This window comes from Aquarana catesbeiana, linkage group LG04 (assembly GCF_042186555.1).
Source record: "Aquarana catesbeiana isolate 2022-GZ linkage group LG04, ASM4218655v1, whole genome shotgun sequence".
Lineage (NCBI taxonomy): Eukaryota > Metazoa > Chordata > Amphibia > Anura > Ranidae > Aquarana > Aquarana catesbeiana.
In genome coordinates, this window is record NC_133327.1 from 437,641,807 (window position 1) to 437,664,883 (window position 23,077).

Here is a 23,077-nt window from a genome sequence, read left to right on the forward strand (position 1 = left end):
CACTGAGCTCTGAGGAAAATGCTTTCTTGTGAAGTGCAATTACTCTCATAAAGAGAACAGCCTATTTGCCTTTAGTAAATCAACTCAACTGTCCTAAATAAGTCTAGTAAAGAAGAAAACCACATTAATAAACTTCAGATTAGCCATAATCCTGCATTGTGTTGTTGAAAATATACTAGCTAGTTTAGAGCATCGATGTAACCTTAAAGAGGGAGATGTTTTCCACAAAGGTTTTTGGATTCCACTACTATATTATGATCATTTTTAAAACAAACAATTGATGCATTGGAAGACCACTCAATCAAATCAGAGGAATTGCATTGTAACACCCTATATACAAAGGCACAATACATAAGCTATATATGCATACATAAGCCAGGAAATGGGTTCTGTTTATGGAGATCACCTTTTAAGGTTTAATGTGCTAAGCAGATTAAACATGTCTACTCTGGTGCGCATGCGCGGGTCTCCCAACATGGCCGCGTAAGCCAGGAGCTCCGCTCTGCCCGAGCCAACAAGCCGCACTAGCGCAGGAACCGGACCCGAAGGAAGCCAGCATTTAACGGGGATAGCACGGGGAGTAGTCCTAGCACACCGGGATGACCAGCAGCTCAGTCCGCCGCGACCTGGGGCCACAATTCACGGCCGAAGGAACACAGGCTGCTTCCAAGATGGCAGCCGCGTCTCAGCCACGAGACTCACAAGCAGGGGGACATTCGGAGCTCAGGCAAGTGATAAACCCAGCCACTCTATCCTTCACCCCCCAAGCGAATCTAGGCTGCCATAACATCACAACCCCCTCGCCTGCATCAACAGTATCGATGCTTGAACGCACATTTGAAAATTACATGCTGTCTCCCATGAACAATACACCAGGCTGATAATTCCCCCTCATGTAACCAGAAGCAGGCCTTGGCTCAGATACAGGACATTCCCCTAAACGCAGGGGATTTATTCATTAAATTTTCCGAACTGCTTGAGCGAGTCTTGCCATTACAGCCAGTAAGATCACTCCAGATATAAGAGCAGACTTTGCGAACCTGGGCTCTAGAATGGAAGCCATATAACACAAGTTAGACATAACGGTCTCCAGGGCTAATCAAAATACAGACCATATACAAGTAATACAGGATCAATTGGAAGTGGCGTTAAACCGTATTGATGACCTCGAAAATCGCTCCAGGAGAGACAATTTTAGGGTGAGAGGTATCCCTGAATCAGTTACTGATGCACCTAAAGCCATACAGGACCTTATACAATCTCTAATCCCTGCAATACAGCCACACAAGTTGGAACTGGACAGGGCACATAGGTCACTGGGACCCCCTAGGAAAGACGGGAACCCCGGGGACATAGTCGTAAAACCACACCGCTACAGTGTGAAAGAAGAGATCATGCGGATATCCAGGAAACAGTCACGCATCTCATTCTAAGGTCAAGGCATTCAGATCTTTGCGGACATTTCCCCGATGACCATTCAAAGACGCAGAGCATTAAAACCATTACTACTCGTTCTTTCCCAGAAAGAAATAAAATACTGGTGGTCCTTCCCTTTGGCCCTTAAATTTACCTTTAATATTAAAACTCACTCTTTCTCCACCTTCACAGAAGGAGAACAAGTTCTTCTTGCCCTGAAGTCGACCAAGAATAAGCGAGCGAAGGATCAAATGCCCACCTGAAGATTACCTATGCTCTTCTATATTTTCTTTTTCCTCAGGGCGCGACCCTGATAGGAGACATCTACGAGACCCTCGTATCAATCTTTGTAGTCTTGTATCTCCACTAGAATTTAAATATTTCACCTCTTCTGTTAGAAGTTTTATTTTTTTTTGCATTCAAATCGGTTACGGCCCCTCAGCTCACACACCGCAGGGTCTGGACTATCTTCATTTCTTAAGAACCTCTTGAAGAAGAAGAGATCGTTCCACAACAAGGACCAGGACCTGATCCTATTGGTTTAAGCAATAAGGACATCATCAACCCTGGGCTTCATATACCGGGAGGTCCAGGGACTTCTCTATTGAGGACACATATCTTAATGGAATGTTATATTTGCAGAAAGCAGTCTTAGTCTAGCACCCTCCTCCATGTAACTCACATGAGGGGATTTCCCCTTTCTCCTGGACTTTCAGACTGCCCTTTTTTTGTTTTTTGTATGTTTTGTTGTTGTTTTTTATTAATCTCCCTCCCCTCCCCAATTTTTTTTTTTTTTTGGGATAAATTACATAGTAATAGGTGTGTTAGGTCCAGATGGATCGGTTCCATTTATAGTTTTTCATTTATACTGTTGGACTCTGATACAAGTATTATCTTTTATATAAGCTAGGTTTAACGAGTATCAAGGTCCTTAGTCGACTGTGGCTCGGGCAGCAGGCATGCGCGCCCTCCCATCCTCCCAATATGGCTTTTCTGTATTTGGGCGATGGGAAGTCAGCCCTCTCAGAGGGCTGCTCAAAGTTGTTACCCACTAACGCAGGAGGGGGTTCCTCCCCCTTTCTTCGTTACAGGCCTATGATTGGCCTTCTTGCCTTTCTTCTTTATTTTCCTTTTTCTTCTCTAACTAACCTTTTCTTTTTGATTGCCAGCACTCGGTGGATCCTCTTTTGTCCGGAGGCTCCAGGTCCCAGGTTTTATCATGCAACACTGTCAAGGTTGATCACATCTAGGCTTCCTGGGGTAAGTGTTAAACACATCGATACATCTCTTTTTACATCAGATCATGCCTTCTAATACCGTAACCTCACCGTCGCTCAGAATCGTCTCCCATAACATGCAGGGATTAAACTCAGCGGTCAAGAGAAGGAAGATCCTGCAGGAATACTGCTCCCAGAAAATGGATGTGGTGTTTCTGCAGGAAACACATTTTCCAATACAGTATAACCCTCCCTTCCTCCATGCTCACTATCCCCTGTTTCACTTAGCAAACGCTTAGGACAAAACAAAAGGGGTGGCAATTTTGTTTGCTAAATCTTGCCACTTTAAGACCACACAGGTTTACAAAGACACGGAGGGCAGATTTATCCTGGTGAAAGGAATGCTAAATGATCAACTGTACTCCCTGGTCTCATACTACTCCCCCAACAGAGGTCAATCTCAATTTTTCCACCTCTTGCTCCAAACGTTAGAACCCTTGTTGGAGGGAGTAGTGATATTGGGAGGGGACTCCAACATAGCATTCGACTTATCCCTAGATAAATCTAAACCTCTTTCATCTCAACTCACATGCCCCAAAAAAATTAGTACTAAAATTGCGAAAATGATCTTTAATCAAGGTCTTGCCGACATTTGGAGAGAAACCAATCCGACCTGCAGGGTCTACACTCATTTTTCAAATCCCCATCAATCCTATTCCAGAATTGACCACATCTTCATTTCAGCTCTTCATATACCTTTAGTTAAGAAATCCCTCATCAAAGACTCCTCCCTATCGGATCACTCGATGGTCATCCTAGTGATACAAGGGCTACAATCCAAACCCCCCCCCCCAATGGAGACTTAGGGAATCCATCCTTAAAGACCCTATCCAGGTCACTATTATTGAGAAGGCTCTGAAGGAGTTCTTTCTACTAAATGACGTAGAGGGAACCTCGGCTGAAACAGTTTGGGCTGCCCATAAGGCTACCATAAGGGGAAAACTGATACAAATGACATCACAAATCAAAAAAGAGAAAACCTCTGATGTTATCAAACTTGAAAATAACTTTGAGGCTTTATGTAAGCAACATAAATCAGACCCCTCTAAGGTCAATACTGCACAACTAGAAGCCGCGAGGGTGGCTCTGAACTTAGCCCTCACGGTTAAAGCCAAGGTTTCCCCGCGTTGGATCGGTGTGAAATTTTACCAGCATAAGGATAAAATGAACACTCTTTTGGCCTCCAAACTCTCCCCCAAAACACGTAATTTCACCCTACCTAAGATCAGGCAGCAAGATGGCACGTCCACTTTAAACCCTCAACATATTCTACAATCATTCCAAGATTTTTATACAAACTTATACAAGAAGGGAAATCACATTGGGGAATCCAGAATTGAGGCATTCATGGCAGATCTAAAAATTCCTCGCCTTCAGAAAAGTCATGCAGATTTGATGGACACACCTTTCTCTACAGAGGAAACCCTAGAAGTGATTAAAAATTTAAAAATTAACTCCGCCCCAGGCCCAGATGTTTTCTCCAACATTTATTACAAAACATTTGCAGTTACTCTAACTCCTCATCTCAATAAATTTTTCAATTCCAAAAGAAAAGGCGAAGCCATCGAAACCCATGCAAACTCAGCCTTCATCTCAGTTATCCCAAAACCTGACAAGGACCCATCCCTAGTAGAAAACTATAGACCCATCTCCCTAATTAACAATGATCTGAAAATCCTAACCAAAATTTTAGCCAATAGACTAAGCTCTTTTATAGGACAATACATTCATAAGGACCAGGTGGGTTTCATCCCAGGGAGACAGGGCCCGGACCAAATTAGGAGGGCGACTGATATTGTTTCAATCCTCCAGTCTGCCTGGGATGGAAGCCCTCAGCAGGAGGGCCTTTTGTTGTCATTAGATTTACGGAAGGCTTTTGACTCGCTATCGTGGTCATACCTGTTTTCTACCCTCCGCAGATGGGGTTTTGGGGAATATTTTATGGGGATCTTCCAATCCCTATATTCAAGTCCGGTGGCCAGGGTCAAACTGCAGGGCTTTGTTTCCAATCCCATACCGATCTCCAGAGGGACCAGACAGGGTTGCCCTCTCTCTCCAATAATCTTCGCCATAGCGATTGAATCATTGGCCATAGCAATCAGAACAGATGTCAACATCCAAGGGGTTAGGTGTGGACAATCAGTCCATAAATGTGCCCTCTTCGCAGATGATATTCTGCTCTTCGTTACTTCTCCAATCACATCATTACCTAATATAAACAAGCTCTTGAACTCTTTTGGGGATATCTCGGGTCTACAAGTGAACATGGCTAAATCACAAGCTCTGAATGTTTCTCTTCCCATAGCCCTAGTTGATCGATTGAAACAGTCCTTCAAATTTAAGTGGAGCGACACCTCAATTCGTTATTTAGGGATAAATCTTACCTCAAAATTTGAACTCTTATATCAGGCAAATTTTCCCCCCATGTACCGTAAACTAGAGAAGGATCTTCACATCTGGTCCCTGCACAACATCTCATGGATAGGTAAAATTAATTCCATCAAAATGACCCTATTACCCAGATTACTCTACCTTTTTCGTTCCCTCCCAATTCCTATTAGGAAAGATCATTTAAAATCATTCCAAAGCAAAATAATCAAATTTATTTGGGGCAAAAGAGGCTATAGACTAGCTAGAAAGGTCCTATACAGCCATAAAACGAAAGGAGGACTGGGTCTTCCAGATCTTTTTAAATATTATCAAGCAGCCAGAGTAGCTCAACTCTCAATGATCTACTTTAGATGCGAAATCCCAGATTGGATCAATATAGAAAGACAGGCGGTCCCCACATACACGCTAGACTTCCTTCTATGGTCTCCTCGCAAAACTAGACCTCCTATCATGTCCCCCGCTCTCTCGCATTCCCTGAGGTTATAGGATGATATAAAAAACTCACCTTTGACATCTGAAATACAACCGCTGGCTCACATCTTTCATAATCCCCTCTTTAGACCGGGTATGGATATCAAATCATTTCAATGGTGGTTGGATAAGGGGATGTACAGGATTGGACATTATTTCACTCCTTCGGGCCCTGTCTCCCTGAAATTCTGTATGGAAAAGCTGGAAATTCCGGTCTCAGAAAAATTCAGGTATTATCAAATTTCCCACTTCCTTAACGCAATTTGGAAAAACAAACCCACCCCCCCGGTCTTCTCTAATTATGAACGCTGGTGCGGCCAGGGTACAGAGCAAAAAGGGGGCATATCCATAATTTACTCTTCCTTATTAGAACCCACCACCAAGTTCTCATACATGGAAGCCTGGGAGAGGGACTTACAAGAAACCTGGGACCTGGAGATATGGCACAGAAGAGGAATAAGAGCTCACAAAGGTATACTGAACATTTCATTAATAGAAGCTAATTGGAAAGTGATGACTAGATGGTATTTGGTTCCATTAAGATTGTCTAAGATGTTCCCCTCCTCATCTCCTCTATGCTTTAGGGAATGCCAAGCTCAGGGTTCCACACTTCATATTTGGTGGGAATGCCCGAGAATTAGAGTTTTTTGGAATAAAATTTTTAATCTCATCCGCAAAGTTACAAACCTACCGATACCTAAGCCACAAATTGCTCTACTGAACGAGCAAATCCCCAAGATTCCTAAGTTTTCTCATCGTTTGAATACTTTCATGCTAATAAGAGCGAAAATTACAATCGCCAAAGCCTGGAAGACACCGAAAATTTCCTATGTAGCGGCTAAAAGAAAAATCTCTTGGATAATGTCCCAGGAGAGATTAGTGAGCAAAATTCTGGACAACACCAAAGCCTTTGAAGCAACATGGGAACCCAGGGCTGGACATTTAGGTATATCCCTGGTCCCTGGGATTTCCTAGACTGGATAGTCTTACATGAGCTGAGTGTTGGCTTTCTTTCTTTCTTTCGATCTCTTGCCTCCTTTCTTTTCTATCCCTTTCCTCCTTTTCTATCTCTCTTATTTCCCTGATATTGAAAGAATAGATGGCTATCGTTCTTTTGCCATTATAAGTTAATGTTCATCACTTATCTGATTTTGTATGAGTTCTTATATGTTACTTTTTCATTAATCTAAAGTGTTCTCCCTTAGGGGGTGGTGCAGTCTCTCCGTTGAGATTCGGTGGCTCCGGAGGGGGGGCACATGACCCCTTCTATACAGGGCAATCTCTATTTAGTCTATATAAGGTCTAGACCAGGACACAGTGTGATCCCATCAGGGGTGTCTGGTCAGCCCCTAGTTCATAATGCTCTATTAAAGGGGTTGTAAAGGTAAAAATTTTTTCACCTTAATGCATTCTATGCATTAAGGTGAAGAAACTTTTGACAATACCGCCGCCCCCAGCCCCCCCATTTTACTTACCTGACGCCTCGAATCTTCGCTGCTCGTTCTCGTCATCTTCATTGCAGCTCAGCCTGGTCGCTGATTGGCTGCAGTGGATGGATTGAAAGCAGCGCAGCCATTGGCTCGCGCTGCTGTCAATCACATGTGATGACGCGGCACGCCGGGGGGCGGGGCCGAGTGATACAGCGAGCGGCTATAGCCGCCGGCTGTATCACGGGAGCGCGCCCGCAAGCACTCACCACCATGCGAGGGAGCTCGCATTAAGGTGGTGAATGCTTGCGGGGAGGAGCTGAAACAGCCGCCGAGGGACCCCAGAAGACCAGGTTCGGGGCCACTCTGTGCAGAACGAGCTGCACAGTGAAGGTAAGTATAACATGTTTGTTATTTTAAAAAAAAAAAATGTTACCTTTACAACCCCTTTAAGCAATAGATATAACACGGACGCTGATTTTTGAACAGCTCATTTTTCTTTTTACGTTATGTATCTTTAGAGTAACGGATGTTAGGAGTTGAGGATTTGTACTGAGCACTGTATTGTGATGGATATTCTTTGTAATATGATATCTCTCAATAAGATAAACATTAAACTTTAAAAAAAAAAAAAAAACATGTCTACTCTGTAACTGAAGCCCCATTGTATCGCCACAAATATCCCCCCCTATCCCACATCAGGTTGTGGAAGCCATTTTAGTAGAATGTCGAATAACTCAGCTGACTCCTCAAAGGCTGAAGTTGGGGCCATGGGAGGAATAGATGTGGATAAGGAGGCAGGTTTATCCACTCTCGCAACTGCAGGGGACTGCACACTTGTCTCTGCTTACGTGACAGAGGATGAGGATGAGGAAGGTTTAGTAAGCCAGTCCACCACCTCCCCTGCATGCTGTGGCTGGACAGCACAGGCAAACTAACTAAACAGAGGAAATGATGCCCTGCCTAAGGACTGACCACCACATCCACCTTTGCCTATGGACACATTTGTTGCTGGCCCCCTTACAGTGCCAAGGGAAAGTCTGCCTCTCTTTATTGTCCTCCTAGACATTATTGGGAAGGAGGGGGTGGTGCTTATAAGCAAATGTAAAGAAGAAGTTAAAATCTGTTTGTAGATGCACTAATCAATGTAAAGAGGTGTTTGGTGCGCTTTAATTTGAGTACTCACACTACACAGACACACTCCACAGATACACTATAATATACTGCAATATAATGCGCCAAATGTACAGTGACGCACAAAACTATATGGCATTAAACTGGCAGTAACGCAAACACAGAACTATACGGCATTAAACTGGCAGTAACGCACGCAAAACTATATGGCGTTAAACTGGCAGTGACGCACACAGAAGTAAATGGCGTTAAACTAGCAGTAATGTAATCAAATAGACAGTGTTCAACCGTCACTACACTGACGCTATCTGAAATGCCCCTATTCTAGCTATACACTAATGTAAAGATTACTGACACGCTGCTTTAGCCAATCAGGGCTTGCAATGTACTGTTCAGCGCCGCAATGCATTTTGGTTGGTTCGGGGGGCCCAAACAAACGGTCGAACGACCCTTTTGATTTTGGTTGTTCATCGAACGTCTGAACAGCGAAAGTTCGGTCCAAACTTATGCTCTGGCCGAACCCATCCCTATTACCAGCCTTTAGGTAAATACGGGGTGGGTTCTTTAGCATCTTGATGGTGGCATTGCTGGAAAATAATGGTGGCCACACAAAATATTGACACTTTGGGCCCAATTTTGGCATTTTCACTTAGTGGTGTACTTAGGGGTGGCTTTGAATGTAGATGGTTGTTGATCCTGACAATTGACACCCAAGTTAAATCTTAGATGGATGCTGATCTGCAATATCAACACTTATTAGGTCCCTGCAGTAACGACATATAGTCTGTGGTAGGGAAAAAGCTTAGCATGTAAAGTGATATTTGCGAAGATAAATCGTGAGGGGGTCTTGCACTAAGATAGATGGTAAGGAGGGTTCGCACTATCCTCTGGGGTAGTCTTCAAATTGGGGATTATCAAAATAATTGTACATTATTGATATAGTAGGGGGATATTACTGTGTACTAGTTTGTTTTTGTTGTGGGTTCTCTATTTGCGGAATGAGCCCATACTTTGCATTGATTACTTGGGTCAATCTGTAATTTGTTTTTCATTGGTTTGGTTTGTTGGATTAGTTTACTCCATATACATTGATTATGATAAAAGAATGGATCCATATATATAAATATATATATATATATATATATATATATATATATATATATACACATATTTATATATATATATATATATATATATATATATATATATATATATATATATATATATATATATATATATATATATATATATTTTTTTTTTTTTTTTTTTTTTAAATACTGGGTCTCAATAAGAGGTATTTATGTTGTTTTAATTTATGGTCTTTTGTACAAATTGTCTAATATTTTATTATGTCTCTGGTCATTGCTCAATATGCATTTTAGATATACTTTTTTATTATATTTTTATTTTTACGTTATGTATCTTTAGAGTAACGGATATTAGGAGTTGAGGATTTGTACTGAGCACTGTATTGTGATGGATATTCTTTGTAATATGATATCTCTCAATAAGATAAACGTTAAACTTTAAAAAAAAAAAAACATGTCTACTCTGTAACTGAAGCCCCATTGTATCGCCACAAATATCCCCCCCCCTATCCCACATCAGGTTGTGGAAGCCATTTTAGTAGAATGTCGAATAACTCAGCTGACTCCTCAAAGGCTGAAGTTGGGGCCATGGGAGGAATAGATGTGGATAAGGAGGCAGGTTTATCCACTCTCGCAACTGCAGGGGACTGCACACTTGTCTCTGCTTATGTGACAGAGAATGAGGAGGATGAGGAAGGTTTAGTAAGCCAGTCCACCACCTCCCCTGCATGCTGTGGCTGGACAGCACAGGCAAACTAACTAAACAGAGGAAATGATGCCCTGCCTAAGGACTGACCACCACATCCACCTTTGCCTATGGACACATTTGTTGCTGGCCCCCTTACAGTGCCAAGGGAACGTCTGCCTCTCTTTATTGTCCTCCTAGACATTATTGGGAAGGAGGGGGTGGTGCTTATAAGCAAATGTAAAGAAGAAGTTAAAATCTGTTTGTAGATGCACTAATCAATGTAAGAGGTGTTTGGTGCACTTTAATTTGAGTACTCACACTACACAGACACACTCCACAGATACACTATAATATACTGCAATATAATGCGCCAAATGTACAGTGACGCACAAAACTATATGGCATTAAACTGGCAGTAACGCAAACAAAAGTAAATGGCATTAAACTGGCAGTAACGCAAACACAGAACTATATGGCGTTAAACTGGCAGTAACGCACGCAAAACTATATGGCGTTAAACTGGCAGTGACGCACACAGAAGTAAATGGCGTTAAACTAGCAGTAATGTAATCAAATAGACAGTGTTCAACCGTCACTACACTGACGCTATCTGAAATGCCCCTATTCTAGCTATACACTAATGTAAAGATTACTGACACGCTGCTTCAGCCAATCAGGGCTTGCAATGTACTGTTCAGCGCCGCAATGCATTGTGGTTGGTTCGGGGGGCCCAAACAAACGGTCGAACGACCCTTTTGATTTTGGTTGTTCATCGAACGTCTGAACATCGAAAGTTCGGTCCAAACTTATGCTCTGGCCGAACCCATCCCTATTACCAGCCTTTAGGTAAATACGGGGTGGGTTCTTTAGCATCTTGATGGTGGCATTGCTGGAAAATAATGGTGGCCACACAAAATATTGACACTTTGGGCCCAATTTGGACATTTTCACTTAGTGGTGTACTTAGGGGTGGCTTTGAATGTAGATGGTTGTTGATCCTGACAATTGACACCCAAGTTAAATCTTAGATGGATGCTGATCTGCAATATCAACACTTATTAGGTCCCTGCAGTAAGGACATATAGTCTGTGGTTATGTAGGGAAAAAGCTTAGCATGTAAAGTGATATTTGCGAAGATAAATCGTGAGGGGGTCTTGCACTAAGATAGATGGTAAGGAGGGTTCGCACTATCCTCTGGGGTAGTCTTCAAATTGGGGATTATCAAAATAATTGTACATTATTGATATAGTAGGGGGATATTACTGTGTATTAGTTTGTTTTTGTTATGGGTTCTCTATTTGTGGAATGAGCCCATACTTTGCATTGATTACTGGGGTCAATCTGTAATTTTTTTTTCATTGGTTTGGTTTGTTGGATTAGTTTACTCCATATACATTGATTATGATAAAAGAATGGATCCATATATATAAATATACATATATATATATATATATCTATATATATATATATATATATATATATAGATATATATATATATATATATATAGATATATATATATATATATATATATCTATATATATATATACATATATATATATATATAGATATATATATATATCTATATATCTATATCTATATATAGATATATATATATATCTATATATCTATATATAGATATAGATATATAGATATATATATATATATATATTTTTTTTTTTTTTAAATACTGGGTCTCAATAAGAGGTATTTATGTTGTTTTAATTTATGGTCTTTTGTACAAATTGTCTAATATTTTATTATGTCTCTGGTCATTGCTCAATATGCATTTTAGATATACTTTTTTATTATATGCAGTTGTGACACCCTATCCATAGGGCAGCGTTTGTGCTTCTCTCCCTGTCCTATTGATATGGTTCTCCCATTTGAGTCTCTGCAGTACTGCTTGGCAACACTGGAGACGTGTAATATATCCACAACAAAATGGCGCGGATCTGTGCGGATTTAAACTACACGAAAATGGCCGCGGCCATTATAAATTCTAGCAACACCAACAGTCCAATAGAATCCCCCTGAGGGAGACACATGACAAGTCATGTATCAACACGCATAGGGGAGGGTCCAGGACAGTGGAGGAGTCAGCTGAGATGCTGATCTCTTAACACGGCTGTTAGAAACACAGAACCTTTTCCTTATTGGATTGGGAATCTTGTTTATGTCCATACTTTATATAGAGTGGTGAGCTGGTAGCACCTACAGCATGTGAATACATTGGCTTATTTTATACAATACATTTTTGAGTTAAAGCGGTATCACACTATCCCACCTATTTTTTTTAAATGAACCGAGAACATCTATATTGAAGCATCTGAGGATTTGCAGAGTCCATTAACCTTGAGCCCAGTGATGGTTCTACTGCTTGCCTGACCAAACTTAGCTGTGCGGTCGCATCCCCTGAGGTGAGCGCAATCACACAGTGGGGAGCACATGTGTGAAGTCACCAAGAGTTTTAACCTTGAAGCACTATCACAAGTCACTGAGGAATTTTCTTTGACGTACTGTATATACATAATTTACAAAACAGTGCTGCACTACCAATACTGCAATTATAATAATGTGCAACATAAAAAATCAGTGATCCTAAAGGTAGTATTAATTGCCAGTGTTAATAAAAAGTCTCAAGTTAATTCCAAAGTGAAATCTTCAGCCAAAACTGTGCACTAAAATTCAAAAAGTGCTGGTGCTCTCCTCCACCGCTGTGCTCTAGCTGCTCACTTTAAGGTCTGACCCCTGTTTTACCAGCAGGTCAGATAAAGCAGATCTCCTATGGGGGTAATCAATGAATCAGCCCAGCGTGAAGCTGATAATCCCTCCATGTCACCCTCTTTCGCCTCACTGGCTTCACCAGTCTCAGATTTTCTTCAGGTATTTCTGGTGTAACATAGGGATAAAAATACCAGATCTACCTATATTAACACTACCTTTAGGATCACTGATTTTTTTACATTGTACATTATTATTGCAGTATTGGTAGTGCAGCGCTGTTTTGGAAATTATTTTGGATTAATGTGAAGTGAACACGTTTTTCAGTGTCAGCAGCAACCAGGTGGAGGTGCAATTTTAGAATTACTGTATTGTACTGTAAAAAGATCAATGGACCTTTTACAGCATACATTCTTTGCGCTTTATGGATTAGAATCATGTTTGAATGTTACTTATGCAATATTGAAGCAGACCAATTTACTCAGTGTCACACAATATTTATTTAAATTTACAATTATTACTTGCATTTGCACGTTATGGATTGGTATCATTTTTGAGTATTACTTTTGCAATACTTATGTAGAGTTATTCATACCATGGCAAGGCCTGTTCTGTGTGGAACCTGTCCTGTTAAACCGCTGTATGGTCTTGGCCAACATGCTGCATCTCTGTTTCAGGGTCGTGGCAATCTTCTTATAGCCTAGGCCATCTTTATGTAGAGCAATAATTCCTTTTTTCAGATCCTCAGAGAGTTCTTTACCATGAGGTGCCATGTTAAACTGCCAGTGACCAGTATGAGAGAGTAAGAGCGATAACAACAAATTTAACACACCTACTCCCCATTCACACCTGAGATCTTGTAACACTAACAAGTCAGATGACATTGGGGAGGGAAAATGGATAATTGGGCCCAATTTGTACATTTTCACTTTGTGGTGTACTCATTTTTGTTGCCAGCGGTTTAGACATTATTGGCTGTGTGTTGAGTTATTTTGAGGGGACAGCAAATTTACACTGTTATACAAGCTGTACACTCACTACTTTACATTGTAGAAAAGTGTAATTTCTTCAGTGCTGTCACATGAAAAAATTGAATAAAATATTTTAAAAAATGTGAGGGGTGTACTCACTTTTGTAAGATAATGTAGGTGTATAATATGTTTGAAATATATATATATATATATATATATATATATATATATATATATATATATATATATATATATATATATACTGTATCCTGTATCCTGTTACAAGTTGGTAGTGCTTATTTTGTTGGTAATTTTATGGTACTTCTTCAAATTGCATTCAATCTTTGATTCAAGGCAAACCAAAGGTTATATTCTTGTACTTTTTTATTGTTGGTAAATACTGAATCGAAAATATTGTCCTAGGTTGATGTGCTGACATCATTTAGGTATATTGCCTGTTGTTTTCCAGCATTCAGATTGCTGTTCATGAATTCATGACTCTGTTTCAAGCAGGGATGCTGTCTAAATGCAAATGTTCTGCCCTGTACATCTTTTGAATTTTCGATAAAATTGTCATCATCATGGCCTAAGAAAATTTTAGTCTAATTTTCGGACTATAAGCTATTGTTGCATTTAGAAGGGAATACACAAGAAAACACTATGAAATTTGCTTTTGAATGGATATGAATTGAGTAGTCTGTCGCCGTTACATTTCCTTATATACAGATGTCTAGTCCATGATAGAAATCTGGACATTAAACAGCAGGAAACTCATTTCAGGAGAAAGCTGAAATTTAATAAGCATGTAAAGTATTATCAATATCATGTTCAGAAATAATAACACAAATGTGTACGTTCAGATGATGGAACTGATGACAAAACAAAGTGCACACAAATTAGGTGGCTCCATAATTTCCGAATCCCACCTTCAGTTTATATCAGTAGAAAGGGTGTTTAAATTTATTAGGAAAGTCTGTCTCCTGCTATTAGCCATAGAGTGGGACCCTTGCTCACTGTAAAGGAAGCATTGGTCTCATTGCAGAGGTCTGACATGCTCCCTAATGGGTCAGACCTATAACTCTGTAATCAGCAATAAGGAACATGAGTTCAACTTGAACATTGGCTGTTCACCCGTTCGCCGAATAGCGAACAATTTGGGGTGTTCGCGATAAATTCATAAAGCCGCGGAACACCCTTTAAAAGTCTATGGGAGAAATCAAAAGTGCTAATTTTTAAGGCTTATATGCAAGTTATTGTCATAAAAAGTGTTTGGGGACCTCGGTCCTGCCCCAGGGGACATGTATCAGTGCAAAAAAAAGTTTTAAAAATGTCTGTTTTTTCGAGGAGCAGTGATTTTAATAATGCTTAAAGTGAAACAATAAAAGTATAATATTCCTTTAAATTTTGTACCTGGGGGGTGTCTATAGTATGTCTGCAAAGTGGCTCATGTTTCCCGTGTTTAGAACAGTCCGAGTGCAAAATGACATTTCTAAAGGAAAAAAAGTAATTTAAAGGTACTAGCGCTAGCGCTGGCTATAATGAATTGTCAGTCTTGCAATACACATAAAAGTTAATTGATAAAAACGGCATGGGATTTCCCCACAGGGGAACCCCAAACCAAAATTAAATAAAAAATGCATGGGGGTCCCCCAAATTCCATACCAGGCCCTTCAGGTCTGGTATGGATATTAAGGGGAACCCCGTGCCAAAATTTTTTTTAAAAATGGCGTGGGGGTCCCCCTCAAAATCCATACCAGACACCATTATTTTAAAAATTTTGGTGCGGGGTTCCCCTTAAAATCCATACCAGACCTAAAGGGTCCGGTATGGATTTTGAGGGGGACCCCCACGCCATTTTAAAAAAAAAATTTGGCACGGGGTTCCCCTGTGGGGAAATCCCATGCCATTTTTATCAATGAACTTTTATGTATATTGCAAGACCAACAATTCATTATAGCCGGAGCTAGCGCTAGTACTTTTTTAAATGACTTTTTTTCCTTTAGAAATGTCATTTTGCACTCGGACTGTTTTAAACATGGGAAACATGCACCACTTTACAGGCATACTATAGACAACCCCCAGGTACAAAATTTAAAGGAATATTACACTTTTATTGTTTCACATTAAGCATTATTAAAATCACTGCTCCCGAAAAAACGGCCCTTTTAAAAAAAAATGTTGCACTGATACATGTCCCCTGGGGCAGGACCCGGGTCCCCAAACACTTTTTATGGCAATAACTTGCATATTACCCTTAAAATTAGCACTTTTGATTTCTCCCATAGACAATTCACTATAGCTGAAAATTCACTATAACCGCTATTGCTTCATGACTTTTTTTTCCTTTAGAAATGTCATTTTGCTGTCAGACTATTCTAAACATGGAAAAAAGCGCCACTTTACAGGCATACTATAGACACCCCCAGGTACGAAATTTAAAGGAATATTTCACTTTTATTGTTTCACTTTAAGCTTTATTAAAATCACTGCTCCCGAAAAAACTGCTGTTTTTTAAAACTTTTTTTGCAATGATACATGTCCCCTGGGGCAGAACCCAGGTCCCCAAACACTTTTTATGACAATAACTTTCATACAAGCCTTTAAATTTAGCACTTTTGATTGTTCATGTTCGTGTCCCATACACTTTAATGGTGTTCGCGTGTTCGAACAAAGTTTTTGCCTGTTCGCATGTTCTGGATGCGAACCAAACGGGGGGATGTTTGGCTCATCCCTAATCAGCAATCCTTATCCCTGCTGATTGATTAGTCCTGGCTCTGACCCAGAGGGGTTGATTTACTAAAACTGGAGCATGCCAAATCTGGTGCAGCTCTGCATAGAAACCAATCAGATTTCAAGTTTTTTTGTGTACTGTCCGTGATACTTTTTTTATTTGCACTAACATACAATTTTTCAGAACAAGCTTTCGGGGTGTGTCCCCTTCTTCAAGGTCCAAGCAGTACTGATTCACAAATTTTTTAGCAAATTTGCTTCAAAATTTGTGAATCAGTACTGCTTGGACCTTGAAGAAGGGGACACACCCCGAAAGCTTGTCCTAAAAAATTGTATGTTAGTGCAAATAAAAAAAGTATCACGGACAGTACTCAATTTTCTCTGTCACAATTGCACTAATACGGCTACAATCAAATCAAGTTTTTTTGTCAAAGTTTAAAAGAGATGTATGGGATTTTTTTTTATTCCATAATCATATCCATAATCGGTCCGATGCTGCATCTCTCCCCCACCGCCTCTTCACTGAGAACCGAGTCACCGAACAACCTAACAACTCTAACCTCCCTGAGCAGATACTGCTGCCCGTCAATCAGCAGCTCTCCTCTCTGCTCCTCCACGCTCACTGGAGCGCTGAGCTGTGGAGACGCATATCATTCCAGCACCTGGCGGATCCAGACTTCCAGAGTCGGGATGAGGCGGTGCCTGGACTGATTCCAGTGACGTCACCAGAGAGTGGACTTTCAACCGCTCTCTGCTCAAAACGGGTCACAGGAGTGAAAAACTAATTGCACTCCTGTGACCCATAGGAGAAGCCCAGCCAAATGAGCTCAGGCTGGACTTCTCCTTTGATTAAGCAAGCCGAAGTTAGAAGCTGATTGGCTACCATGCACAGCAGCACCAGATTGAATGGGAAGGGTGTAGGATCACTTTCCCACAGAAAGCAAGGGTCCCACTCAGTGGCAAGCAGGCAATACATAGGCTTTATACTGTTGTGGCTGGTTTTAAGGAAAACAAACTGTAATAATTTACACACCTTTTGCTGGGTGCTCCTGGAATGTATTTACAGTGTATGAGCTGTACATTCAGTTTTTAGCATTTATTTTATCTACATCAAACTTTTGTTGTGAATTTCTTTTGGTATAAAATGTAAGAAGTTACACATCGCAGGGTATATTTATAAAAACATTTTTTGAAAGATTGTTACAAGCATTTTTCCAGCGTGTCTAAATTTTCCCCATACATTCTGTAATACTGTGACCTCTGTTGACCGTCAGTTATATCCCCTTGCCAAAATGCAGCATATATTCTGATGAGATATTTCAGAAAAAATTACCACATTTTGACCACTAGATGGGCATGATATTTATAGAAAGACATAGTATTAGAGAAAATACATACAAATACAAATTCATGCAGCCTGGATAAATGCTTGTGACATTCATCTATCATATGTTTTACAAATAGACCACCATGTCTTTATTTTCACAAACACATCTCTTTATGCTGTGGATTTTAGCCTTTGCATTATGATGTGTTTTCTGTGAAGTAAAAGCTAATCACTGAGATTCTGCTTCCAACGTTTTGCTTTATTTTCTACAAATGATGCATTTAAAAAAAAATCAAGTGCAAATCTGTGTAAAGAAAATTGCCATATTCTATGAACCACATTAACAATTGTTTTAGACATGGTGTGACCTTGTAATGGGCATATGAAGAGTACAATATTTACTACCTATACCATAGGAAAGTGTCTTCCAAAGATTGGCCACAAAACAATTTTCAGCAAACTGTAAAGTATATTCTAATAATCTTACATTTGTTCCAAAAAGCATCCTATACTGATATAATTTTATATCAAATAAAAAACATATGAACTGCATGAATAAAATGAATTTGTAGTAACTCCACTGATGAGTACTGTAGAAAGACTCACTTTGTAGAGCGAAATACATAGACTTTGGATTGTGTGGAGGATACAGTGAAGGTAATATTTAAAATTTCCCTTTTCTTGTTAAAGAAAGAAACTGTGCTCTTACTTTGTGTGCCCTGGGTTCCTGCACATTCTCACTTGAAACAACCCAAGTGGCTGTAATGCCTGGATGATTTGGTGCCTAATATATTGGGGGGGGCAGCAAACAAACACCAAACCCCCCCGCCATTCCCCTCACGGGAGATGGCTGGGAATTCGGCGATCTCACATCCCATCCTGAGACGGATGTAAATGTGGAGATCAAACCCCCGCCGCACACAGGAGATGGACGGGTTGACGGCGATCAGGGCATTACCTTTGGAGTCAGGGGGAAAAAGAGACGGCTGTTGATTTTCCTCCCGGGCTAACAGGATGTATGTCCTGAGACACGATTGGCCAGGGAGTCCTAAGACCTGATTGGCCAGGGAGTCCTAAGACTCCCTGGCCAATCAGGTCACAGGAACTGCTTCCTGACTGGCCGGGAGGAGAATCAGGAAGACCATAGCGGATATTATTTTGCTGTTGTCACACAACTGGGTGGGTTCGGGGCGCACCCTTTTTTAAAGCCAATTAGAGCCTCAGGCTCAAATCACGTGCATCAAAAAAAAAACCATTGGAATCCATGCGTCCGACACCCTGCATGTAAATTAGGGGCCGGACCAATGGATTAGGGGGGCGGCGCCCCTGCTCCCCATATGAAGGGGGCGCCACTGTTGCATGTGATTGCATACCCACACATGCAAGGAAAATTTTAAAAAACTGCCTTTTTTTGCTTGCACATGATTGGATGATGGAAGTCAGCAGAGCTTCATCTCATTTACTAAGCTCTGGAGCAAATTCCCTTGCAGAGTGCAACTGGACTTGCAAAGTGCACTGTCTATTTGCCTTTAGTACATCAGCCCCATAGCAACCAAACAGTATTCAGTCTACTGTAGCCAAATCTGTATTAGATCAAGTTTTCTTGGTTTCTGTAGGTTAGTACACTAGTGAATTAGAATTCTTTAGAAAATAGGACCAGTGGTTACCCAACAGAGTTATCTATCTATGGCTATTCTAACACAATAAACTAAACTAAGTTAATCAGGTGATGCTACATTGGTCTGGATGGTTGAAGCATTTATGATAGTGTATATGAATAGTGGTTGCTGACACATTAAAGTACTTTGAATGAAACGGTACATAAATAAAAAAAATCTTCATTTGTATGCAACTGTAAAGTTAAACCTGTAACCCAGGATTACTTTCCCTGCTCTTTGTTATTTCTAAAATACTTTGGTTGCTGTGCAAAGTTGCCTTCTTTTTAAATTCCAAACTCTTGTAACTATTTAATTGTAGCAGCATCTACCAAGCAATGGCAAACACTTTCCACAAGGTTTCTGTAAAAGGCCTATTAAAAAGCAATGCTTGCAACTGGCTATTTTTCTGAACCATATGCTTGTATTTGAGCTGCCAGATGTTCCTTCAGCTCAAAGTTTTAGCTTAGTACAGAACATAGGTTTAACTTTGTATACAACATAAAATATATATATCTGTAAACTCACAAAGACCTCTACCCAAAACAGTAAAATTAGGTTTTTGATATAGCTTGTTGGGGACATTAAAAGCTTAAAGTGGTTCTAAAGTCAAAACATTTTTCACCTTAATGCATTCTCTGCTCTAATGTTTAAATAAAATGCCTGACTACCCGTTCTAACCCATCCCTAAACACTTACTTGGTTGCTCTCACTGCTCCAACACTGTCCTGGCGGCAGCACTGCTGCCCTCACTTCCTATCTCACAGGAGACACTGAGAGCAGAGGAAGCCATAGGCTACTGCTGCTGTCAGTCAAACTCCTGTGATGAAGGAGCGGGGGCGTTTCTTACTGGCGTTGTGTTTGTCTATGCACACACACATAGCCTGCCTCAGGAGCACACCTGCACAATTGCCCCCTTGGCACCTGGCTTGCTAAGGATGCACCCGGAGGAGAGAGGAGCAACAGTGCAGGCTGAGAACTTCCAAGTTGGAGGACTCAGTGCAGGTAAATATAATACATATATATTTTTTATTGTAACAAAAAAAATCATTTAATATCACTTTAAAGCGGATGCATTGTGTCTCTGAATAAAATTATTGTTAAGGGGTAAATGTGACATTCACAGGTGAATTAACCACTGCAATTTAAAACACATGCACCAGGAAAATTCACCTGCTGTGAATGTTACATAAATATCATAATCACTGCTGTATAAATATACCCCTTAGTGGTATCTGTTAGTTTATCTATTCCTTGCGTATAAAAGTATTCTTTTATATTTATCTATGCTATTTTACTTTAGAAGCTTGTGAGTGAGCAATAAATGAAAGAAAATTGGGGTTATTTGAAAATTTAGTGCAGTTGCAGGAAATCCTGCCCTGTGTTGTCTTGCTGCTGCAGGGGAATAGTTTAGATTCCAGGTGATAGTAAATGTCAGTCTGAGAGTGACAATAAACGACATTGCTTCTGAATGAATGTTTTCTAAATAGGCCAGTTCATATTAAATGGCAGGCCTATAGCTTGTGCTGGCCTCATATGTGTTCTCTGTCAGCTATCATTCTTGTTAAATGTGAAATGTATAAACAGCTGATGACTGTTTAAGTGGCAAATATCCTAAGGAATTTCTCTATAAGAAGAAATACTGTAGACATGCATGCTAAATTGCCCTGAGCTTTGGTGTGCTTGGGTATTATGCCTGTTGCTTAAAATGATGACTACTAAGCTTTTCAACCAAACAGAATTATGAGTGTGTTGGGTTGCTATTGTCATTGTTCATGAACCAACAGTGCTTAGAGAAAATTGATGACATGTGCTTGGAAAGCAGTACAGCTTTTCTAAGAGCCTCTGAATACGTGAGCTTAAAGCTATCTTGCTCATCTCGCTGTTATCCAGACAAAAGGTTTGAGCTTTGAACACCAGCTGAAGATGAAAGATGTGACAAAACTGTAGCCAGCTAATGAAATGACACCTAAATCTGATTCATTCATCAACTCTAAAAACTGCCCTGGTAATAGTGCAAAAAATGGGGTTTTTAAAAAAACTGTACAACAGATAAAGGATAACTTCACATTTATAAAAAATAAAAAAATAAACTCTACATTCTGCCTCCCCTTCCATCTCCATCACATTTCCCAATTGCCTAGATATGCTAGGTATCCCCTGTTTCACATCACTGCTCTGTACACATCTTTCTTATTAGGTCAATGGCTTTGCAAAGGGTTATAGAATTTCCCCACCACCATTGACCTAACATACTGTAGAAGATTTAAAGGGAGATTGATTACAAATTTGAAGTGACGCTATTCTTCAAAACTAAAAGAATGATAAAACGACATAAATAATTGCAAACAGTAATATTACATGTGTCTGATCTCCCAAGGTAGATAATAAATAAAGTGAATAATAATACATTATCTACTGAGTTGGTACTCAAAATGCCAGTGCTGCAAGGAACTTCTCATGAAGGTGTCTAAAATAACACAAATGAAAATAATATTCTTATGTCTTATCACAAGCCAACATTAAAATAATACATCTACTGGGTATTGTAGCCAAAAACAACAGGGCTGCAAATAATGCAAGATTGTGCAAAAATGGGCAAATAAGCAAAAATATAGTAAGCATTAATTAATACAGTGATAAAGTGAAAAAACAGTTTTTTATATAATAGTGTCCATATAGTGTCCAAGAATAAAATCAGTATGTCCGGTGATATCCGTTGTGCAAATGTCATCAAATTTCTCAGTGATGTGATCACTCTCCATTGCACCTCAATCCACACTGTGTGTGTGCAAGAAGCTCACCTAATTCCCTAGACCAGAAGGTCTAAAAGCATTTAGAGTGTAAGCAATTCCTCTCCATTGGTGGCTATATCATATCCTTTCTTCCAATTAGTAATGCTATAGTTTATGGATGTGTTCACACTCTCTCCCACTATCCACTCTCCTCTCCTCCAGTGGGTGATGTGGTTATACAAGAAAGAATATACTCATTGTGTAGTATTCAAATTAAAATGTATTATATAAAAAAACATAGTAACTCACATTTAAAATTGAACAGCATCAGAAACCATTAACTTCCGGGATCGGCTAAAAACCGGAAATGACTTACCCGACTCCTTTCCAACTAGTTGCGTCACCGCCCACTTGACTTTATCAGGGGTGGGAGATTGCCACTGAATCATGTCAAATAAGTGGAGGTCACCCAGGATGAATGAACCCTTCACTCAGTCTTATGATAAATGGTCCTTTGATACACTTTTTACCAGTTCACTAACATGCTGGGTGAATTGACATATTGTAGCACGTAACCCATTCCCACTTTTAGCATGATCACCAGTGGAACAGATTTCTCATCAATCCTTACAAATGTAACTGAACTTTGGTGCAGTTACAATTATTATGTACCTTTTTCTGCCCCCAACTACCCCTCCCACTAGTCGTACACTCACCTGTTCCCAGTCCAGCAAGATATCACCAATATGTCCACATAACAACTTGCCAAATTTCAGGGCCAGGCACACACATATACTTTACATAGTACATAGTAAGGTTGAATAAAGACACCAGTCCATCCAGTTCAACCTGAGTAAAGGTGGGTGTGTTTCTAGAATTGTCCCTATCCCTGTAGATTGTGTCTCATTAAGATGCTCATCTATTCTATTATATATTTAAGGACCCCATATATAATGCCGTCAATTTTACACAGCGCTCCACCCATACATTGCACACTCACATCGGTCCCTACCCTCAAGGAGCCCACAATCCAAGGTCCCCAACT

At 40.1% G+C, this 23,077-nt stretch overlaps 1 protein-coding gene across 5 annotated transcripts in view; it reads left to right on the plus strand.

Annotated features, from left to right (window-relative positions):
* Nucleotides 1-23,077, plus strand: part of SASH1 (SAM and SH3 domain containing 1) — a 1,387,091-nt gene that overhangs the window by 791,537 nt on the left and 572,477 nt on the right. The window lies entirely within an intron of this gene.